Here is a 19,429-nt window from a genome sequence, read left to right as displayed (position 1 = left end):
TACAGTGAAGTCATTTGTTACATATCTACACCCAACCGTTACTGAGTAAATTGTTTTGTTTTAAAATGATCAACAGACATTTTGAAACTACAAAAAATGAAATGACCCAGACAACAATCTAATGCATCAGATCATAGCCGACCAATCAGATTAAAAGGTAATGTACGGTGCTAACACAGCGTTGAATGGAGATTATTTTCTCTGATTTAAAGTTCATAAATGTAGCTATACTTAGAGCCTGAGAATTTGTTAATTTTGAATTTAATTAATCTTATTTTATTTTGAAAATAACTGTACATCTCTACATTTTGACAAACCTTTTGTTTCATACAGATGCCTTTGTGGAAAATAAAATAAGTTCCAACTGTGCAAGAGCTCGTTTGTTGTTTTTTAAAGTTTATACATGAGATGTTTACTGTACGCAAGGGAACCGTGGCAAGATTTATTACCAAAAAATAAACATGGAGGGCGAAAGTAACTATAGTAACTTTTACTTTGAGTACTGTTTAATTGAGCTACTTTTTACTTGTACTTGAGTATTTTATGCATGACGTACTTGTTCTTTTACTTAAGTACAATTTTAATCAAGTAACAGTACTTGTACTTGAGTAGAATATATCAGTACTCTTCACACCTTTGGCAGTTCGTATAGAATCTGACATAAAGCATTAGCTTCATGAGGACAGTTTGTGCCGTCAGCAAAAAAAAAGGGATAAAAGTCATTTCCTGTGGCTCGTAAGTGACACACAAGGACAGGCTGGATTTCCCTCTGTGGCTCTCAGGCACAGATTTGCCATTTGAAACACTTTTTTTTTTTGCTACTATAAGAATTAAGAATTGCACTACTGAAAGCTTCTCATATCAACACAATCTATAAAATCATGTCGAATATGCTTGTCAAGTACAAGTAAAAGTAAGTCTGACATAAAATACTGAAGTTCAAGTACAAAGTAGCTGAATTAGACAGTACTAGAAGTAAAAGTTACTATTAACTTTCACCCTATATGTTTATTTTGAGGAACAAATCTTTCCACGGTTCCCTTGCATACAGTAAACATGTATAAACTTAAAAAGGAAGAGACCAAATCTTCTATAATTGGAACTTAATTTATTTTCCACAAATAAAATAACTCCAATGAATTAAAAAAATAATAATTTATCAGGCTCTAAGTATTAAAGCTGCATTTTCTAACTCTAAAACAAATGTTTCAGAGTTTTGCTTCTGTTTTAGCGCTGTGCATTACGTTTAATCTGATTGGTCGACTACGATGTGATGCATTTGATTGTTGTCTGGTGATTTCATTTTTTGTCGTTTCACAATGTACGTTGATCATTTTAACACAAAAATAATAATAATTTACTCAGTAACGGTTGGGTGTAGATATCTAATTCCTTACTTTACTTCTTTTAAAACGTACTGAAGTTTAAAGTGAAAATACTGATTCAGAAATATACTCAAAAAAGTACAAGTACCCATAAAAGCAACTCAATTACAGTAACGTGAGTACTTGTAATCCATTACTTTCACCTCTGCTTATAGGGATTGTTATTATTTTATTTTTTTGATGGACTTATTGATACATGTGTACAGTCTGAATTCAGAGAAATGTGAATTTTGTTGACTAAAAATTTCCTGCATATTTCTCATCTACTACATTTCTTCCTTTCTAGATCCAGGGTTGGGGTTAATTATAATTGTAATTGCGTAATTGTTAATTCATTACAATTATGACAATTATAATTGATATTGTAATTAAAACCACATGTTGCTGTTTTAATCATAATTGAATTGTAATTAAGTTCAGATAATTGACTTTGTAATTGTAATTGGCACGAACATTTTATTAAATAATCTGTCATTTGCAATGTAATTAAAAGCAAAACTAGGAAACCGTGTTACAGTTCTATGGTTTCCACACAGCCCTATGTAGTTCTATGGTTTCCACACAGCCCTATGTAGTTCTATGGTTTACACACAGCCCTATGTAGTTCTATGGTTTACACACAGCCCTATGTAGTTCTATGGTTTACACACAGCCCTATGTAGTTCTATGGTTTACACACAGCCCTATGTAGTTCTATGGTTTACACACAGCCCTATGTAGTTCTATGGTTTACACACAGCCCTATGTAGTTCTATGGTTTACACACAGCCCTATGTAGTTCTATGGTTTACACACAGCCCTATGTAGTAAACATTATTCAAATATGTTTCAGATCAAGTTCATCTGTCGTACCATTTAAAAAAAAAAGAATAATTGAAATCTAGGGGTATACTGACAGAAATAAGGCTCAGACGCCCACACAGAAAATAATAATACCAATATTTACATTGATTAGGAAGTCTAACAAGGTAACCAAGAGATGAAAATAAAATTAGATGATTGATAATGTTTTTTAGTGTATTTTACAGCTGATTTAAGAACTGACCTGTTATCATAAGAGATGCTAACAGAAAGCTAACACAAGAGAACGGTTATGTTTTATGGGCTTGTTTTAAATTTAAAGGCAAGTGATTAATTGTAATTAAACTTAAGTGATTGAAAACATAATTGAAATTGATTTCAGGGTAAAAATTATAAGTGTAATTTTAATTGTAAGTGGGAAAAAAAATGCTGGTCAACGTAATCATGATTGAGTTGTAAATGAACATGGATAGTTAAAGACGTACAGTAATTGTAATTTAAAAATAGACGAAATCCAATCATAATTCATGTAAAATCTGTCTGTGTGTATTTACTAACATTAATGGGTCAATAACACCTAAATATTCCGTCCAAATGCGTATCTTTTAGTTAAAAAATGTTTTTAAATACATAAAAAAGATACCACATATGTAGCAACTTAGTACAGTATATGTGTGCTGATTTTAATATTACTTACTAAATCACTTCTGTAATTTATTCTGTTATTCAACGTATCAAAATGTCATATGGTGCGACTGTCTGGCCATGACTGCTGTTTTTAAAATTCTTTAAAATTACTCTTTAATCTATTCAAATGTATATTCTACCCTATTGTAATTATATTATAGTCCTGTATTAGATTTATTAGTATTGCAATTGTTATTCCCATCATAATATTCATGCAAACCTTGCCCGTTAATGCCCATTTTATGAAATATCATGCGGTGAAATCCTTATACGTCATTGACCCTATAATACCATCCCATATCAGGTTGATAAAAGACAACTGAATATTTTAAAAATAAAAATGCTAAAAAAAATTCCTGTATATTTTAGTTGACTATATCTGTAACAGATTTAATCAACAAAACCTTAATGTAATTTAGTTGAATAAAACTAGACCATAACTGAAATACTGGTAATCCTGATGACAAAATTTTGACTAAAAGACTAAAACGAAATCAGAATTTTGCTGTTGAATCAACTTCTTGCAGTTTGACTTCAGTGAGCGATTAGCATAGACACACACATCACAGTCTCCTGTTTCACTGCTATACGACTCATCCTCTAAACCTTTAGATATATGTGCACGTTTGTAGCTCTCCTGTGTTCAAGGGTACGGGCACATTAAATAAAAAAAATGATTAAAACAGAAGTGAAGTGACTGCTGCTGCTGCTGGTGCTGGTGCTGTTGACTGTGGAGAGGCCTCACCGACACACTTGGACTCTGTGTTTGTCTGAAAATTTCTTACGTTTTTTTTATTTTTTTATACCACATTCATTCCAAGCCAGCATAGAGTGTAGTGATTCAGGGCCATCTGGGTTTTTTGAATTTCCCCTCGGTATCGCATTTATTTGAAGCTCAGTGTGAAGGTCAAAATCAAATACATTCAAACGAAGACGCCATTGTCGGTGTGTTCTCCTCCTTGTGCCTCCTTCTTCCCTTTCACCGGGACAACATCTATCTTTCTTTGTGTATGGGGGGCTAAGCACACCTGTGCCCTGAGGAAAAAATTCCCTTGCTCTCTCTAAAGCTGTATTATGCGGTGCAAGGCCGTGAAAGCCAGTGTTTGTGAAAGCATTTGGAAAAAAATAGCAAAAAAAGTGTTGCTAAAAAAACTCTCAGGAGCTCACCGAAACACAAAAAGAAGGAGGGTATTAGCATCTCTTTGTATGAGGAGGCTTGAGGATGTGAAAGAACATATAAACACTGTCCTCGCTGACTGTAGATATAAACATGTGTCAATAAAACTATAAATTTGTATTAGAAAGTTCATAAATTGCTGTCAAATTTGGAGATATTTATATTTAATGCCATCAGTGATGGACGCTGAGGGGTCTTACCATTATGCAGTTTGATTCATAATGAAGTTCTATGAGGTGACCTTGTTGTACTGCAGCTTTATAATAGTGAATTGAATTGAAAGGTTGTATGATGGTGTAGTAGTTAACACTACAGTTACTCGGCCTTAAGCCCAATGGGAGCTGAAGAAAGGCAGTTGCGGACCCAGAGTGCAGCAAGAAGCGTGTGTAGGAAATGAATGGATCAAAACTAAATAGATCAGCTCGCTACATTTTGATGCAGTTTAACGTTATTTGTAGGGCTAGGACTTGTCACGGCAAATTTGCGGTTGACCTCATTTGGAGACATGATTTATTGCTCTGGTTGAACGATGGAGTCCAGGCGAGGCATTGATGATTTTATAAAAAAGGTTTATTATAAAATTAAATAAAAAAGGAGTAAAAAAGAAGCTTCCATCCTGAAAGAATGAAAGGCAAAAGGCTCGTGGCAGAGCAAAAAGGCAAGACCCACTCTAACTAACAGTTTCACAGCTTTAGCTTTTATACAGATAACAGAAAAAGTTCCACCCTGAGGTGAGGAGAAGGAGGGAGTCAGATGCCCAACAGTGGAAACATTTGAGGATGATGAAGACGTGAATATTATGAGGAAGATTGGGCGCCACTCTTATCTATCCTTGATAGTGTGTGTGTGCGTGTATATCTGCACGTGAGTTTGAGTTTTGGCCTTCAGCAGAGACTCTGTGTTGCACTGAGTACAATACGATCTGTACTGTTTAATCTAACATGATTCAGCTGTTCAAAAGTGCAAAGAGTAATGAAGTCATCATGTATTTAAACATGACAAATTGTACACATGAACACACATTTGACGATATTTTGATGAATATAAAAATTGCCATAACAGACTTTAACGCGTTAATCAAAATCAGTCAATTACAGAAAAATAACGGAACCTTTCTTATTGCACGAGTTCCCGGTATAGCCATAATACTGAAGCACAGACTACGTAACAAGAAATGGGACTTTAACATGTTAATCGCGATTAATTAATTACAGAAAAATAACGCGCAAGAATAATTATGCAGTTAATCCCTTTTTTTTTAATACCCATAATACTGAAGCACAGACTACGTTACAAGAAATGGGACTTTAACGCGTAAATCATTAATTACAGAAAAATAACACGTAAAAAACAATTTGCGCTGTTAATCATTTATTGTTTTGTTTTTTCACCTCAAACAGTGCGGAACCTTTCTCATTACACGAGTTCCCGGTTTACCCCTAATACTGATGTACAAACTATGTTTCAAGAAACAGGACTACCTAAGGCACATGTGTCAAACTTAAGGCCCGGGGGCCAAATCTCACCCATTAGAGCTTCCAATTTGGCCCGCAGGAAACAGTAAAAATGAATTCATGTGTAAATTACCAAATAATCCAGTTGTAGATATCTCAAATTCACCAATTTAATGAAACTCTTCAATATTTTTAGGGGCTTGCAGATTTCATTTGTTTATTTCACACAAATGCACTTGTTTTTGATTGCAAATTATGGAAGGAACTTTCAATTTTTCCACAAATTTAGCAATTTCTCCCAAACAATTCCTTATAATTCTCTAACTTTGAGGTTCGTAACTGGTCTCACTCAACATTTTGCCACGGTAATTACATTTTTCGAATTTACCCAGCCAAATTTAGTTTTTCAAAAATAGTTTTTGAAAACACACATATATCATCTTTTTTAAAAAAAAAAACATAAATCTATATGTTTTCCTGTGTAAAATGCATTTCACGGAATAAAAGACAAGTCCAACATGAGAGACATTAAGTATTTCATTATTTTTGGGTCCCGACCCACCAGTTGAGAATCGCTGCTCTATCCAGGATGGATGTGAACATTCACTAACAGGTAGTGGGGAAACTTGACATGAAACATATTTTAATAATTAACTACACATGTGTAAGCCATAGAACTGTTTTGCGTTTAATCAAATTGTAATTGAATGTCTATATACTGTAATTACAATGACAAAGTCAATTACCTGAACTCAATTACAATTCAATTACAGTTACAACGGCAATACATTTTTTAAAAATTGTAAATGACAATTATAATTACACCATGATCGTAATTACCCCAACCCTGCTGACTATTGTTCTGTGTTGGAGTAAAAGCATTTGATCAAGCAACAGAATGAGCATCATGGGGATGTCAGTCTTTCCCCTGATTGATCACATCCTCTGCTTCAGCTCGTCTGTACATCCACTGCTGGCGTTTTGTGTGTTATACAGCTTGCTCATTTACATTGACCCCAATCCCCTGCATTGCTCTTAAATAGAGTGATTTAATCTTCTCTGGCAGGAGCACCCAGAGCTCCCCTCTGCGTTCCCTCCAAACATGCATTTTTAATCAGTATATTAAGATGTCACATAACAGTCTGAGCTCATCAGCAATGCCGCTGGCCATAGCAAATATGGATTCAGCTGTTTAGAGTGGTAATAAACCCAGGCTGCTGGCTTTTAGTGAATAATCACTGAATGATGATGTGGAAAATGTAGTTTTTTTTCCCTATAAGCGAGAAACCAACAAAGACAGTTTGAGCTCCAATAGAGCAGCAAGTTTAAATTGGATTAGCTATATGATTGATAGCAGCGACTGTAATTAATTATCCAAACCTTTCAGTTTTCTGAGGGTTTAGCTTTGGTTGTATTTGCTGGGTTGATGGACAGAGTGAGGAAGAGGCAGGCAATCATTTGTCTCATCTTTTCAAGGTCTCTGGAGTCTCTGCAGGGGCCTCGTCCTTTTCTGCTGACGCTACACGTTGCACAGCCAGGGCTCTGCATGGATAAATATTTAAGTATACGTGTGAGTGGCAAAAGTTCGATGACTCTCGGCCTGTCAGTTGTGTTTTGAGTCCTTGCAGCGAGCAGGGACCGGCTCAGTGACACCCGGTAACACAGTCACATCAGCACATGCATAGAGACTCTCCATCTCCATCCCTCCCCCATTCCTCTCTATAACACACACACACACACACTCACACACATACACAGCCTCTGGGTTTGGTGGTGAGCGCCGTACACAGTGATCCGGCAGCTCTCCAGCTCTGCCTTCTTCTGCCTCCACCCAGATGACTTCCTTCATCCTAATGAGCTCTGTCAGGATGGCATTTGACATAAGCCGTCAATAAAGCACTGCTGACACACTCTGAGACTTCAGGATTCTACGCCTCCAACACCAGAGTCAACTTCCAAATTCCAGTCAACACTCTTTTTTTTTTTTTTACAGTCAGAGGATTTTTACCCCGAGTTTTAATCTTGGATACGAAAAATGAAAGAAATGTACACAAAACAACAAAACCCAAAATAAAACAACAGCAGAAAATCGACAAAATGACTCAAAAACAAACAAAAATCCACAAAATGACAAGAAAATCACACAAAACAATACCAAAAATCCACAAAAAATACAAGAAAACAACAACACAAACCGACAAGTTTAATGTTTACAGAATGTTCTACAGCAGAAACATGTCAAAAATGACAAAAAACACACAAAAAAATCCATAAACAACAACATGACTCAAAAACTAACAAAAATGCACAAAATGACAACAAAAACCCATAAAATGACAAGAAAATCACACAAAACAATACCAAAAATACACAAAATGACAAGAAAACGACAAGAAAAATCCTTTCTTTCTTTCCAGTCCACACTCATTTTTTAACAGTCAACGGATTTTTACCCAAGTTTTAATCTTGTGTTCATGTCTTGAAGTGACTCTGTTATATACAAGGGTTGATTTCCCATAAATGAGCGTTTTTTAAGAAACACATGAACTAAAATGTTGGAAATTATTTTAAACAGACAACTTCTTTTATCTCAGAACTATAACTTTAAATGACTCAGTTGTATGTATAGCCTGCTGTATTTATACAGTATTATGTTCACAGAATGTTCTAGAACAGACACGTGTTAGAGACCCTTAGTCTCATTTTGTGAGGCTCCTTAAACAAATGAGATAGAAATACACAAAATGAATCTAAAAACACGCAAAACAACAGCAAAAATATCCGTAATGACAGAAATATACACAAAATGAAAGAAATCTACACAAAATTACAAAAAACAAATCAAAACAACAGCAAAAATAAACAAAATGACTTCAAAAACACAAAAAGCGACAACAAAACAACAAGAAAAATACACAAAATGACTCCAAAAATTCACAAACTGACAACAAAAACAGACAAAATCCTTTTTTTTTTCCATGTATAACATTTTGATCAGTCATTATTAATAAATTCTGATAATGTGGCCCTCGAGTCAGATAATTACATGTATGTGTCTCTCACTGTTCTAGAGTAAAAAAAAAAAAAAGGAAAACCATTTAAAATGAATTAAAATGCAATATAATTCAGTTCCAGGTATTTATTATTGAATAATTTGCACCTTAGTAGATATGAGAGTAATATTTATAAAAGAAAAGTTTATTTACTGTGAATAGTAAGTACCTTAGTTGAGATTTCTGATAGAAATGTTCCATTTCAGCCCACTTTGAAACATACAGTGCCATTCGTGATCCCTGGATGACAATATTTCACTCCTATATTCAAGCATTAACATTTTTTCCTTTATATTTTGGGGTGAAATGTGTTTTCCTTAAAGCCCATTATAAATATGAAGTAATAACATGAGGAAAAGTGTATGTTGCCCTTTAGAAGGAGAGAAGTGCTGCAGAGAGAGAAACTGCAGTTTGCCGACTGAATGCCGTGAACTAGAATTGAACCTGGAATCTTTAGTAAATAAGACGTTTTAAAGGGAGAACGGACATGCTCCATGAAGTTTATTTCAAGGGTGCCACATCCAGAGTGAGCGGCAGAGCTCCGAGATTGATGCTCATCTCTGCAAGACACGGAAAACACTCGAGGGGGGGACAGAGAATTTGTTCTCGTGGGAACAAATCAACTTAAAGAAGGATTAGAAGCTTCATAGCACAGAACTATAGCAGCAGCATGAGTGCGCCATTTGCAGTAAAGTAATGGTTAACTCAGGACGAGGTCAAAGTGCAGGGCTAAGTGTAAAACACACCCCTGAGCACTTTCATTCATCTTCTACTATTGTCTATCCAGGCTCACAGCAGGCACAGGGTGGAGAGGCCTGGAAAGAACGACGTCGTTCACTCTGTCAGAAAGATAACACATGTACACAGTCAGTGTGTCCAAATTACACAATTAAGCTTTTTCTTAATTTTACACGCTATTATTACAATTCAAGTGACAATAATTTCTGTTATTCAATTCATCATGCATGTAGAAGAAGACTCCCTCTTCAGCTTCAGCCCCAAACAAAGCTTTCGTTGCAAAATTCCTGAATGGATGAACATTTAATAACAATTAGGGATAAATGATATTTGTCATAAAATGCAATATCACTTGACATCTTTATTGGTTTCCCCCCGATATTGAAAAACTGATATTTTATGTTGTTTGAGACAAGATATAAAAATAAATGTCACTTTTTTCCATTAGTTGTTAGTTATTTTGTAGTTTTCTTATTCGGAATATATCCAGTGGAGCATCACATTAAAAGCAGGCCTAGTGCAGTAATTCCATTGAAATATTTACAGTATAATGTGACCCAAAATGATGTTGGGATGGAGCTATGTATAGGTCAGTGTTTGGTTCATATCGGAAAACAGGAAATTAAGTAAACCTTGGACAAATTCCAGCATATTGGATATTAGCATTAATTAAGCTTACTCATTGAAAACGTATTGTTTTGTTTGGACTAGAGACTGCTGGTAGTTCTGTTTTCATGTGTTATGATGATATAGGTTTAGATTAATGGTTAATTGGATTAACAATGGATTGAAAAGATTAACCAGCCCCATAACTTTGAACTTTGAAGATATTGCCCTGAAAAGTTGTGGTTTCCAGGCTCTACATGAGAGCGAAAATTAAAACAACAACCCATTATTATCTCACAGAAACATATTTCAAAAGTATTATTCTTCCATCCGAAATTCTTCAGCGTATTATCGCATACACACTCCTAAAAGTTTTCTGCAAAGGTCACTGTTAAGAAAGCCACGATGGTGCAGACAAAAGAGCAAAGTCTGATGCCAAAGGAGACATTTATTGACTGTGTTTTGAGTGTGTGTGTAAGAGAGTGTGTGTGCATGTGTGTGTGTGTGTGTGTGTGTGTGTGTCAGACAATGTGAAGTGGAGGTGAGGCTCGGACGGCATGGCCGCAGCACACTGACCTGTGCCCTTACTCATGCACCACGTAGCCGTAGCCGTGATGAGTTTTGACTCCTGTCACCTTGGGGTGTCATCACTGGTCCAATAACCATGACATCCAAGGTGTTTGCGATTCTATCTTTTGAGTCTTTCAAATTTAGAAGAGGGTGGCCACTGTTCTTCACCAGCAAAGGAAGGAGGAAAGGACACGCTGAGGAATCGTTTCTGTCAGTCAAGTCCCATGAACACAATAACAAAATCTGTTGTGTTGACATTTGAAGGCAGAAAATATTAAACATATTTGTTTTCAAACTGTATTCATACAGTGGAGTTATGTAAAGCCTTTGATTACACTTTACACATTACATTTCTGATCATTACACTGCTGTGAAAACCGTAATGCTCATTTATTGAACAGGTAAATGGAGATATTGTGTGAGTGGCTGTAAACAAATGTATTTGAATCTGCCTCATGTTTTGGGATTTTCTCTTCAGCAATGTTTGTGCAGTAAAATATATCTCAGATTTGATCTTTTCCTATAAAAACATTAATGAAGACAGTCTGTTGCCATTCACCATTAGTATGCTGGACAGTTGTTTAGCAGCGGTAAATAGAACAAATGCAGATGCCAGTTTAGCATATTTGGAATGTGGAAAGCAGTGTTGCTTTTTCCAATTATTATTTTTCTACTAAATTTATCGTGAAGTTGTGCTAAAGTTTTGTACTAAAGTTGTCAGGGCTAGTGAAGGGCAATGTGTGTGGAGGTTTGGACCAAACAGTGGAGTAAAAAAAGAAAACAGGCGTGTACTTTGAAAAACAAGTTAATTTAATAAAACAAAGTACAAACAAAAAAGGTGTCAAATAAACAAAGTACTCATTGTGACCAAACAAGAGGCTGACAGTACAATTAACCAGCAAACTTTCACGGTTCAAAAACACCTTAAGTAGTGAGGGAAGGCAATCAGGAGATGAAGCACACTTGAGTGGAAACAGGAGGGAGCGTAACAGGGCTTGTGACTGACACAAAGAAACAAGGAAAAAACAATCATATTACGGACTAATAATATATAATTAAACAACCATAACAAGCTCAATTAAAGCAAATTAACATCAAACAAAAAAGAAGAAAAGTGGACAAAACACACCTATATAACCGTAGATGTGACAAAGGCAATGATGAAACAATGACTAAAACACATTAAAACAGTTTAGCTATAATTTTAAAGACTGAAATGAATTACTACTGTAGGCGTTCACACTGCAGGTCTTAGTGCTCAATTCAGATATTTTTAAAAAATCTTGATTTTTTTTGTGCTCGTTCATATTTACACATTAAATTCGTCTTCAATCAGTTTGGAGTATGAACTGAATGCGTCCCTGAAGTGACCCGCGTGCGCAAAACACATGTGTTAACGAAAGTGAATATGCAGGAGTCTCGTCTCGGCATGTGTGTGGCACTGATAATATGTGTTTAATATTATGAATATTCATATGTTTTTAGAACTGACTCTCCTTCCATCATCTATTTTTCTACTTACATCCTCCATCGGGGTTTCCCCCCTCCCCTGCTGCTCCGTCTGGGATGCAGAATTATGACGCTATTGGAAAGAACGTGACCTGGCCGTTCAGACAGTAGCAAAATATCAGATATGTATCTGATTTATATCCACATATGGAAGGGGCCTAGGTTGGATTTTTAAAAATCGTGATTGCTCTGTTCACATTAACGTAAAAAAATCCGATGTGGGCAAAAAAAAATTGGAATTGACCTGCAGCGTAAAAATAGCCTAATTTGGTCCAATCAGTTGCTAGGTTTGAGGTAGTGACAACTTGTGTAGTGTGTTAGTGTAAAGGTGTGGGAGATTTTTTAAATGTACCAATCAAAAATCAAAGTCATCTCTGTGGAAAGTTTGATATTATAAGCAGAATTAACATCTGCTGACTAAAATTAATTTTCCATACAGTCTACTGGCACGAGGTTGTTATGAAAAAGAATTCTAAACACTCAAATTTCACTTGAAATACAGTGAATTTTAATCAAAATACCAAAACTAACTCTGACTTGTACATTTCTGAATTACCACTGGTGGGAAGTCTCGTCCTGCTGTCGTCTATTTCACCGTATTCAACATTGTGTGTGCAGAGCATTCACTGCTCATAATAACCAGCTCTGCATTTTACCATCAACAGCGAGATAGCGCCTCATACAATCACTTTGTTGTACAAGTGCTACAGGTGATGCATCCATTTGTTCATTTGCAATTTCTGCTCTCTATTACTTTGCCTCGTACACAAACACTGACAAACACAGGTTATATAAAGCGGTGCAGTGTGCACTGTGCACTCTCCCAGGTTTCATTTAGCCCTTTGTGTGGACAGAAATTGACTGCATTCAGAAGTGGAATGGATGTAATAATTGCATGCACTCTATAACATGCTCCGTAAATGTGTTTTCTGGGTGGTGGGGTGGGGTGGGGGGGTGGTTGGGTATAGGTAGGTTTCAAGGTATTTCTAATGGCTTTCGGCCAAGGATTTGAAGCTCACTCTCACTGTATTGTTTTTTTGTTCGAGCCAAATTCAGCCCCGTCGTATACATTTGGATCCAACGGAGAATATGGAAAACCTTCTATAGAAGAACAGCCTTTTATTCTGCATGTCAATGAATAGTAACTCGAGGTCATGTTTACGGGCCACAAATGATTGGTAAAGCTTTTAGTTATATACAGAAGCACTGCACACACAAAATCTCATTGGCTGAGGTTTCCAATCTTTTTGCTATCATGACCTTATTTTTATAGCACAAATTTCAGGCAACCCCAGAGACTTTTTTTTCTAGAACTACTTTTTGATCATGTTTGTTATGCTGTGTTACACATATGGTGACAAGATGCCCCCTCAGATATCTTTATACAGCATTTTATTTGAACTAGATTTATTCTCAAAAAAGCATAGAATACAGTTTTTACATATTGTGTGATGTGTTTTTTAAATAAAAATGTAATTTTAATTATGATTTTTTTTTTTATTATTATTTTTTTTTTTACCAATTACTAGACATTTTACGCGACCCATTTTAATTCCAGGTGACTCCACATGGGGTCAAGAGCCCAAGGTTGAAAATTGACTAATCTTTATGAAATTTTACACACTTATGTTGGGTTGGTTTTTCAATTACCTCACTTAGTTTTTTTTGTTTTGTCTTCTTTTTTAACCGTATGCTAAGATGAGGTTTTGTTTGTCGGAAAAGGTTTTCCAGAAAATGCTATTCTCCCGACATGGTTCGAATGTCGACTGCCAGCCTTCGTCAGAGGAGTTCTAGTAATCCTCTCTGATGTTTCCTTTGAAGTTTCATTTGACTTCCATGTAATACTTCCAGCAAGATTTGTTTTTGTCTTCTTTTTGAACCGTATGCTAAGTTGAGGTTTTGTTTATTCTGACAAGGTTTTTCAGGAAATGTATATCTCCCGACAAGTTTTGACTGTTAACTGCCAGTCTTCATCAAAGGAGTTCTGCTGATTGCCTTTGATAGTTGCTTTGAAGTTTCACTTGATTTCCATGTAATAGTTCCAGCAAGATTCGTTTTGTCTTCTTTTTGAACAGTATGTTAAGTTGAGGTTTTGTTTATTCAGACGAGGTTTTTCAAGAAAATTTTAGATAAAGAATTCTTGAAAAACCTTGTCTGAATAAACAAAATCTCAACCTAACGGGTTTTGATATTAGCTGCACTGTTTACCCATATATAAATATTCAGGAAATCTGTCACATCTCGCCTCTGTGTTTGACACGGGCCATGGAGTTATTATTATATATTCTGCATATAATGCTTATGTGAATTAGCTTAGTGAGTATAAGGTCAAATATTATATACATGGATCATATTAACAGCGGCCTGGCCGAGTTGCATTGTAAGTGCCCTGTGAAACAAAAGCTTGAGGGAATAATATGTGTGTCAGTGCAGGGTCGGCCATGTGTGTGTGTGTGTGTGTGTGTGTGTGTGTGCGTGTGTGTGTGTGTGTGTGTGTGTGTGTGTGTGTGTGTGTGTGTGTGTGTCCACCCCCCCCACCACCACACTGACTGCTGCACTGTTCTTCCTCCTCTTCCTCCTCCTCTATCCGTGTCAGCAGGCCTGTGTGACTGAATGGCACAGTGGATTACGTACACTGGGGGGGGGGGCAATGGGTCAGTGGATAAGAAGTCTTCTCTGTTACCGCAAATCCACAGATTAAACGCAGCGTTCGAGTCCTAGTGCTACCCAGAGGGCAAATGGGTCTAAAAACACAACTCAGAGTGAGCTTTGGCTTAACCCTTCTGTCACTGTAGAGCCGTGAGGCAACATATGAACGAAGTGACTTCTTCTTAAGTCTCACTGTATGATGCGAGCCCTTTTAAATACATCCAGGTCATCCAGGGGTTATTGGTCGTGTTGGTGACATGATATCTTAATTGGAAAGTAAATCCGGTGCTGGAACAGTTGACTCCACGTATAAATAAAAAAAACGTAGAGAGAAGTTGACCCAAACTACAGCTTGTCAACATACAGCATGCATCTGAGAAAGACGGTCCGTCTATTATTATTATTATTATTATTATTATTATTATTATTATTATTATTATTATTATATTATTATTATAATAATAATAATAATATTATTATTATTATTATTTGTATTACTTGTATTACTATAGAACAGATGTGTCAAATGCATCATATCATAGCTGACCAACAAGTTCAAGTACAAGTAGGTCATACATGAAATACTCAAGTACAAGTAAAAAGTAGCTCAGTTAGATAGTTCTCAAAGTAAAAGGTACTAGTTACTTTCACCCCCCACGTTTATTTTTGGTAATAAATCTAAATTTATGAACTCTAAAACAGAAAATAATCGACATTCAACACTGTTATGGCGCCATGCATTAAGTTTAATCTGGTCGGTCGGCTATGATCTGATGCATTTGATTGTTGTCTGGTCATTTCATTTTTTGCAGTTTCACAATATCTACAAGTTACTACCGTAGTAACTTTAACCCAAACGTTTATTTTTGGTAATAAATCTTGCCACGGTTCCCTTGTGTACAGCAAACATCTAATGTATAATCTTAAAAAAGGAAAAGAGGGAATCTTAAAATAACAGCAATGAATTCAATTAAAAACTAAAATAAAAAAATCCCAGGTTTTAAGTATAGACACATTTATGAACTCATTCAAAGCTGTTTGGTCGACTATGATGTGATGCATGTCATTTCATTTTTTGTAGTTTCACAATGTCTGTTGATCATTTTTAACAAAAAAATAAATAATTTACTTGGTAACGGTTGGGTGCCGAAATGTAACGAATTACTTTACTTCTTTCAAAACGTAGGTACGAGTAAAATTACTGATTTACAAATATACTCAAAAAAGTACACGTACCTACAAAAGCAACTCAGTTACAGTAATGTGAGTACTTGTAATCAGTTACTTTCACCTGTGGTTATACCAATACATTATTATTATTATTATTATTATTATTATTATTATTATTATTATTATTATTATTATTATTATTATTATTATTATTATTATCATTATTATTGTTATTGTTATTATTATTATTATTATTATTATTATTATTATTATTATTATAGATCTAAAATAGTTATACATGGTAATCAATCGATTGTATCAATACAAGGAAATAACACATTGGATTTAGGCACGGCAGACTTTACACTGTTTACACAGACACAGTATAACAAACATGATCAAAAACTAATTCTATGAAATAAAAATAAAAATTCTGAGGGGTCACCAGAAATTGGTGATATAAAAATGGGGTCACGACCTGTAAGCGGTTGGGAACCACTGGGTTATACTGACTCCGAGGAGTTCAGTTTATGCTAACCTCGCCTTTAATTTGGGGGAACGCAGTTTAGTCTAGTTAGCATTTAGCTGAACTTTTTGTGCTACATCTTGGATGTTAGCATGCAGCGTAAGGACAGGAGCAGCAGGGATGTGAGGAGGAGCAGATGGAGAGAGAAGAGGTGATGGAGGTCTGCGTGGGGTAGTGGCAGGATGTGCTGTTGGTGACAGGCTCTTGTAGTGTCTCGTCTGCTCCAGTGATCCCACGGAATCTGGGTCATTTCCAGCCTGTTTGCATGGAGCTCCCCCCCGGCCCCCTCCCTCTGCCCTGGGCGAGGCTCGACCCAGCTACATGTAAAACCATGACACAAAGTAAACGTTAACGTACTCAACTCATAGTTAACTGAGAAGGTGATGCGCGAGGCCTTGGTGCTGTATCACTCCTCTCTTCACCTTGTTCTCTTTGTGTTGCCGTTTGGCTCTGAGCCACTGCCCACCTTCAGATACGAGCACAAAAAGAAGCAGTTTCTCTTTGACGATGATATTCACAGGATACATTCACAGCAATGAATCTGAACACGGCATACGCTTCTCATTTCTAACCTTTATTTATTGAAAAGAAACATGGGTTTTTCACTTAATTGTACAAATATTTATTTTCCCACTGCTGATATTTATCCTTGATGTTTGAAACATCCCTTGACCATTTGTTGGCCTTCAATGAAGAAATCTGAATTCTTTGTAGTAAGTTTCCCTTTGAATTTATTTAATCAACCCAAGATGTTTGCTTATAGAGACCTGACTTCATCAGCGCTCATACGTTGATTCATGCATATTAGCAGAGGTGAAAGTAACAGATTACAAGTACTCACGTTACTTTAATTGAGTTGCTTTTATGGGTACTTGTACTCTTTAAAGTACATTTCTAAATCAGTAATATTACTTGTATTCAAGTAAGTTTTAAAAGAAGTAAAGTTACTCAATACATTTCTACACCAAACCATTACTGAGTAAATTGTTGGGGGTTTTTTTTGTGATTATTCTTTTTATTTCTGTTTCATGGTCTCATTGAACATAGTCCATATGTTCTAGTCGTGCCATTTCTGATCAACACCCAGCCATTTTTTGGTTAATATGTTGTTACCCACATGGCACATTTGGCATGTTTTAGAGTTCATAAATGTAGCTACACGTAGAGCCTGAGAATCTTTATATTTTGAATTGAATTAATTTGTGTTATTTTATTAGGAATTGTACATTTTGACAAACCTTTTATTTTATACAGATGCCTTTTGTGGGAAATACATTAAGTTCCAATTGTGCAAGATTTAAAGTAGTAACTTTTACTTAGAGTACTAATTAATTAGCTACTTTTTCTTGTATTTGAGTATTTTATGTATGACTTTCTTGTACTTTCCCTTGAGTACAATTTTAATCAAGTATCAGTGCTTCTACATAGGATTTATCAGTACTCTTTACATCTCTGCATATTAAGGAATTTTAAGAGTTGTTCTCTAATCCAAGCTTTTGGACTCTTATTGTAAATAATATGATTAATAAATATAGAAAATAAAAATGTGATGTTCCAGCAAAAGTAAAGGGGCTTGGTGGGAAATGCTGTGATAGTCAGACAAATGGACCTCAGACTGAGGAAAAATGAATGACATGTGGAGATAATGGTGTCAGGAGGCCTATGGCTGAGGGCCCTCCAGCACCCGAAAGAATCACTAATATTAGCTTTTTAAAAGAAATAAATGAATAAAGATAATTATTAAAAACCAATAACACATATAGATTAATGACTTTAAAGATGCAATCTGTATGTTTTAATCCAGTGGTTCTCATCTGGTCTCACCCTGGGACCCACATTTTGCCATGGTCATTTTTTTTTAAGAATTTAGTTTTTCCAAAAAAGTAGCTGTTGAAAACACACACATATATGATCTTTTTTTAAAACATAGATCTATATATTTTCCTGTTCAGCATGCATTTCACAGCATGCCTGTCAAAAGAAAGGTTTCTTTCAAAATAAAAGACAAGTCCAACATCAGAGACATTAAGTATTTCATTATTTTTGACCAGCTGTCTGCGGCCCACCCAGTACAGATCCCCGACCAGAGGTAAAAGTAACTGATTACAAGTACTCACGTTACTTATACTTAAGTATGTTTTAAAATAAGTAACGTATTTCGTTACATTTCTCTACCCAACCGTTACTGAGTACATTTTATATTTTTAGGTTTTAAAACGATCAACGGACATTGTGAAAATACAAAAGAATGCTATAACCAGACAACAATCAAATGCATCACATCAAAGCCGACCAATCAAATTAAACCATAATGCACTGCATCAAAACAGCATTGAATGATTGTTATTTTCTCAGTTTTAAAGCCTGATCATTTTTATTTTTTTTGGAATTGAATTCAATGTGTTGTTTTATTTCAATGAGAATTGTACATTTTGACAAACCTATTATTTGACACAGATGCCTTTGTGAAAAAAAAAAAATTTAACTTCCAATTGTGCAAGATTTGGTCTCTTCCTTTTTAAGTTTATCCATGAGATGTTTACTGTATGCAAGGGAACAGAGGCAAGATTTATTACCAACAATAAACATGGGGGGTGAAAGTAGTAACTTCTACTTTGAGTACTATTTAATGGAGCTACTTTTTACTTGTACTTGAGTTTCTAATGACTTACTTGTACTTGAGTATAATTTTAGTCAAGTAACAGTACTTCTACTTGAGTACCAGTACTCTGTACACCTGTGACCCTGACCCACCAATTGAGAATCACTGTTTTAGTCTTCATCACAGTAACACAAACTATCCGCACAATACGTGTGCAGACGTCTTACAATTTCAAGGAATAAATGTTTTATTGGGTCCTGAAGCAGACGGTGTTATTTACACCTATTGTTAGTTCAAATCATCCAATCCTAATGTTTTATTGATGCGACTAGCTTCCTATATATATATATATATATATATATATATATATATATATATATATATATATATATATATATATATATATAAATTATTGCAGTGTGTGTAAAAATTTAGGGTTGGACCTTAAGAAGCCTGCAGGGATGAAATATTTACTACTCTGCTGAATATTTCACTGAGGCAC

General features: G+C 35.4%; 1 protein-coding gene across 1 annotated transcript in view; it reads left to right on the top strand.

The window, feature by feature from the left end:
* Window positions 1-19,429, top strand: part of ppm1aa (protein phosphatase, Mg2+/Mn2+ dependent, 1Aa) — a 79,786-nt gene that overhangs the window by 46,676 nt on the left and 13,681 nt on the right. The gene's annotated exons all lie outside the window — the stretch shown is intronic.

Source organism: Gouania willdenowi, chromosome 22 (genome assembly GCF_900634775.1).
Source record: "Gouania willdenowi chromosome 22, fGouWil2.1, whole genome shotgun sequence".
In the NCBI taxonomy this organism is placed as follows: Eukaryota; Metazoa; Chordata; class Actinopteri; order Blenniiformes; family Gobiesocidae; genus Gouania; species Gouania willdenowi.
The sequence above is the reverse complement of the archived record's forward strand: the minus strand, read 5'-3'. Positions and strand labels throughout refer to the sequence as shown.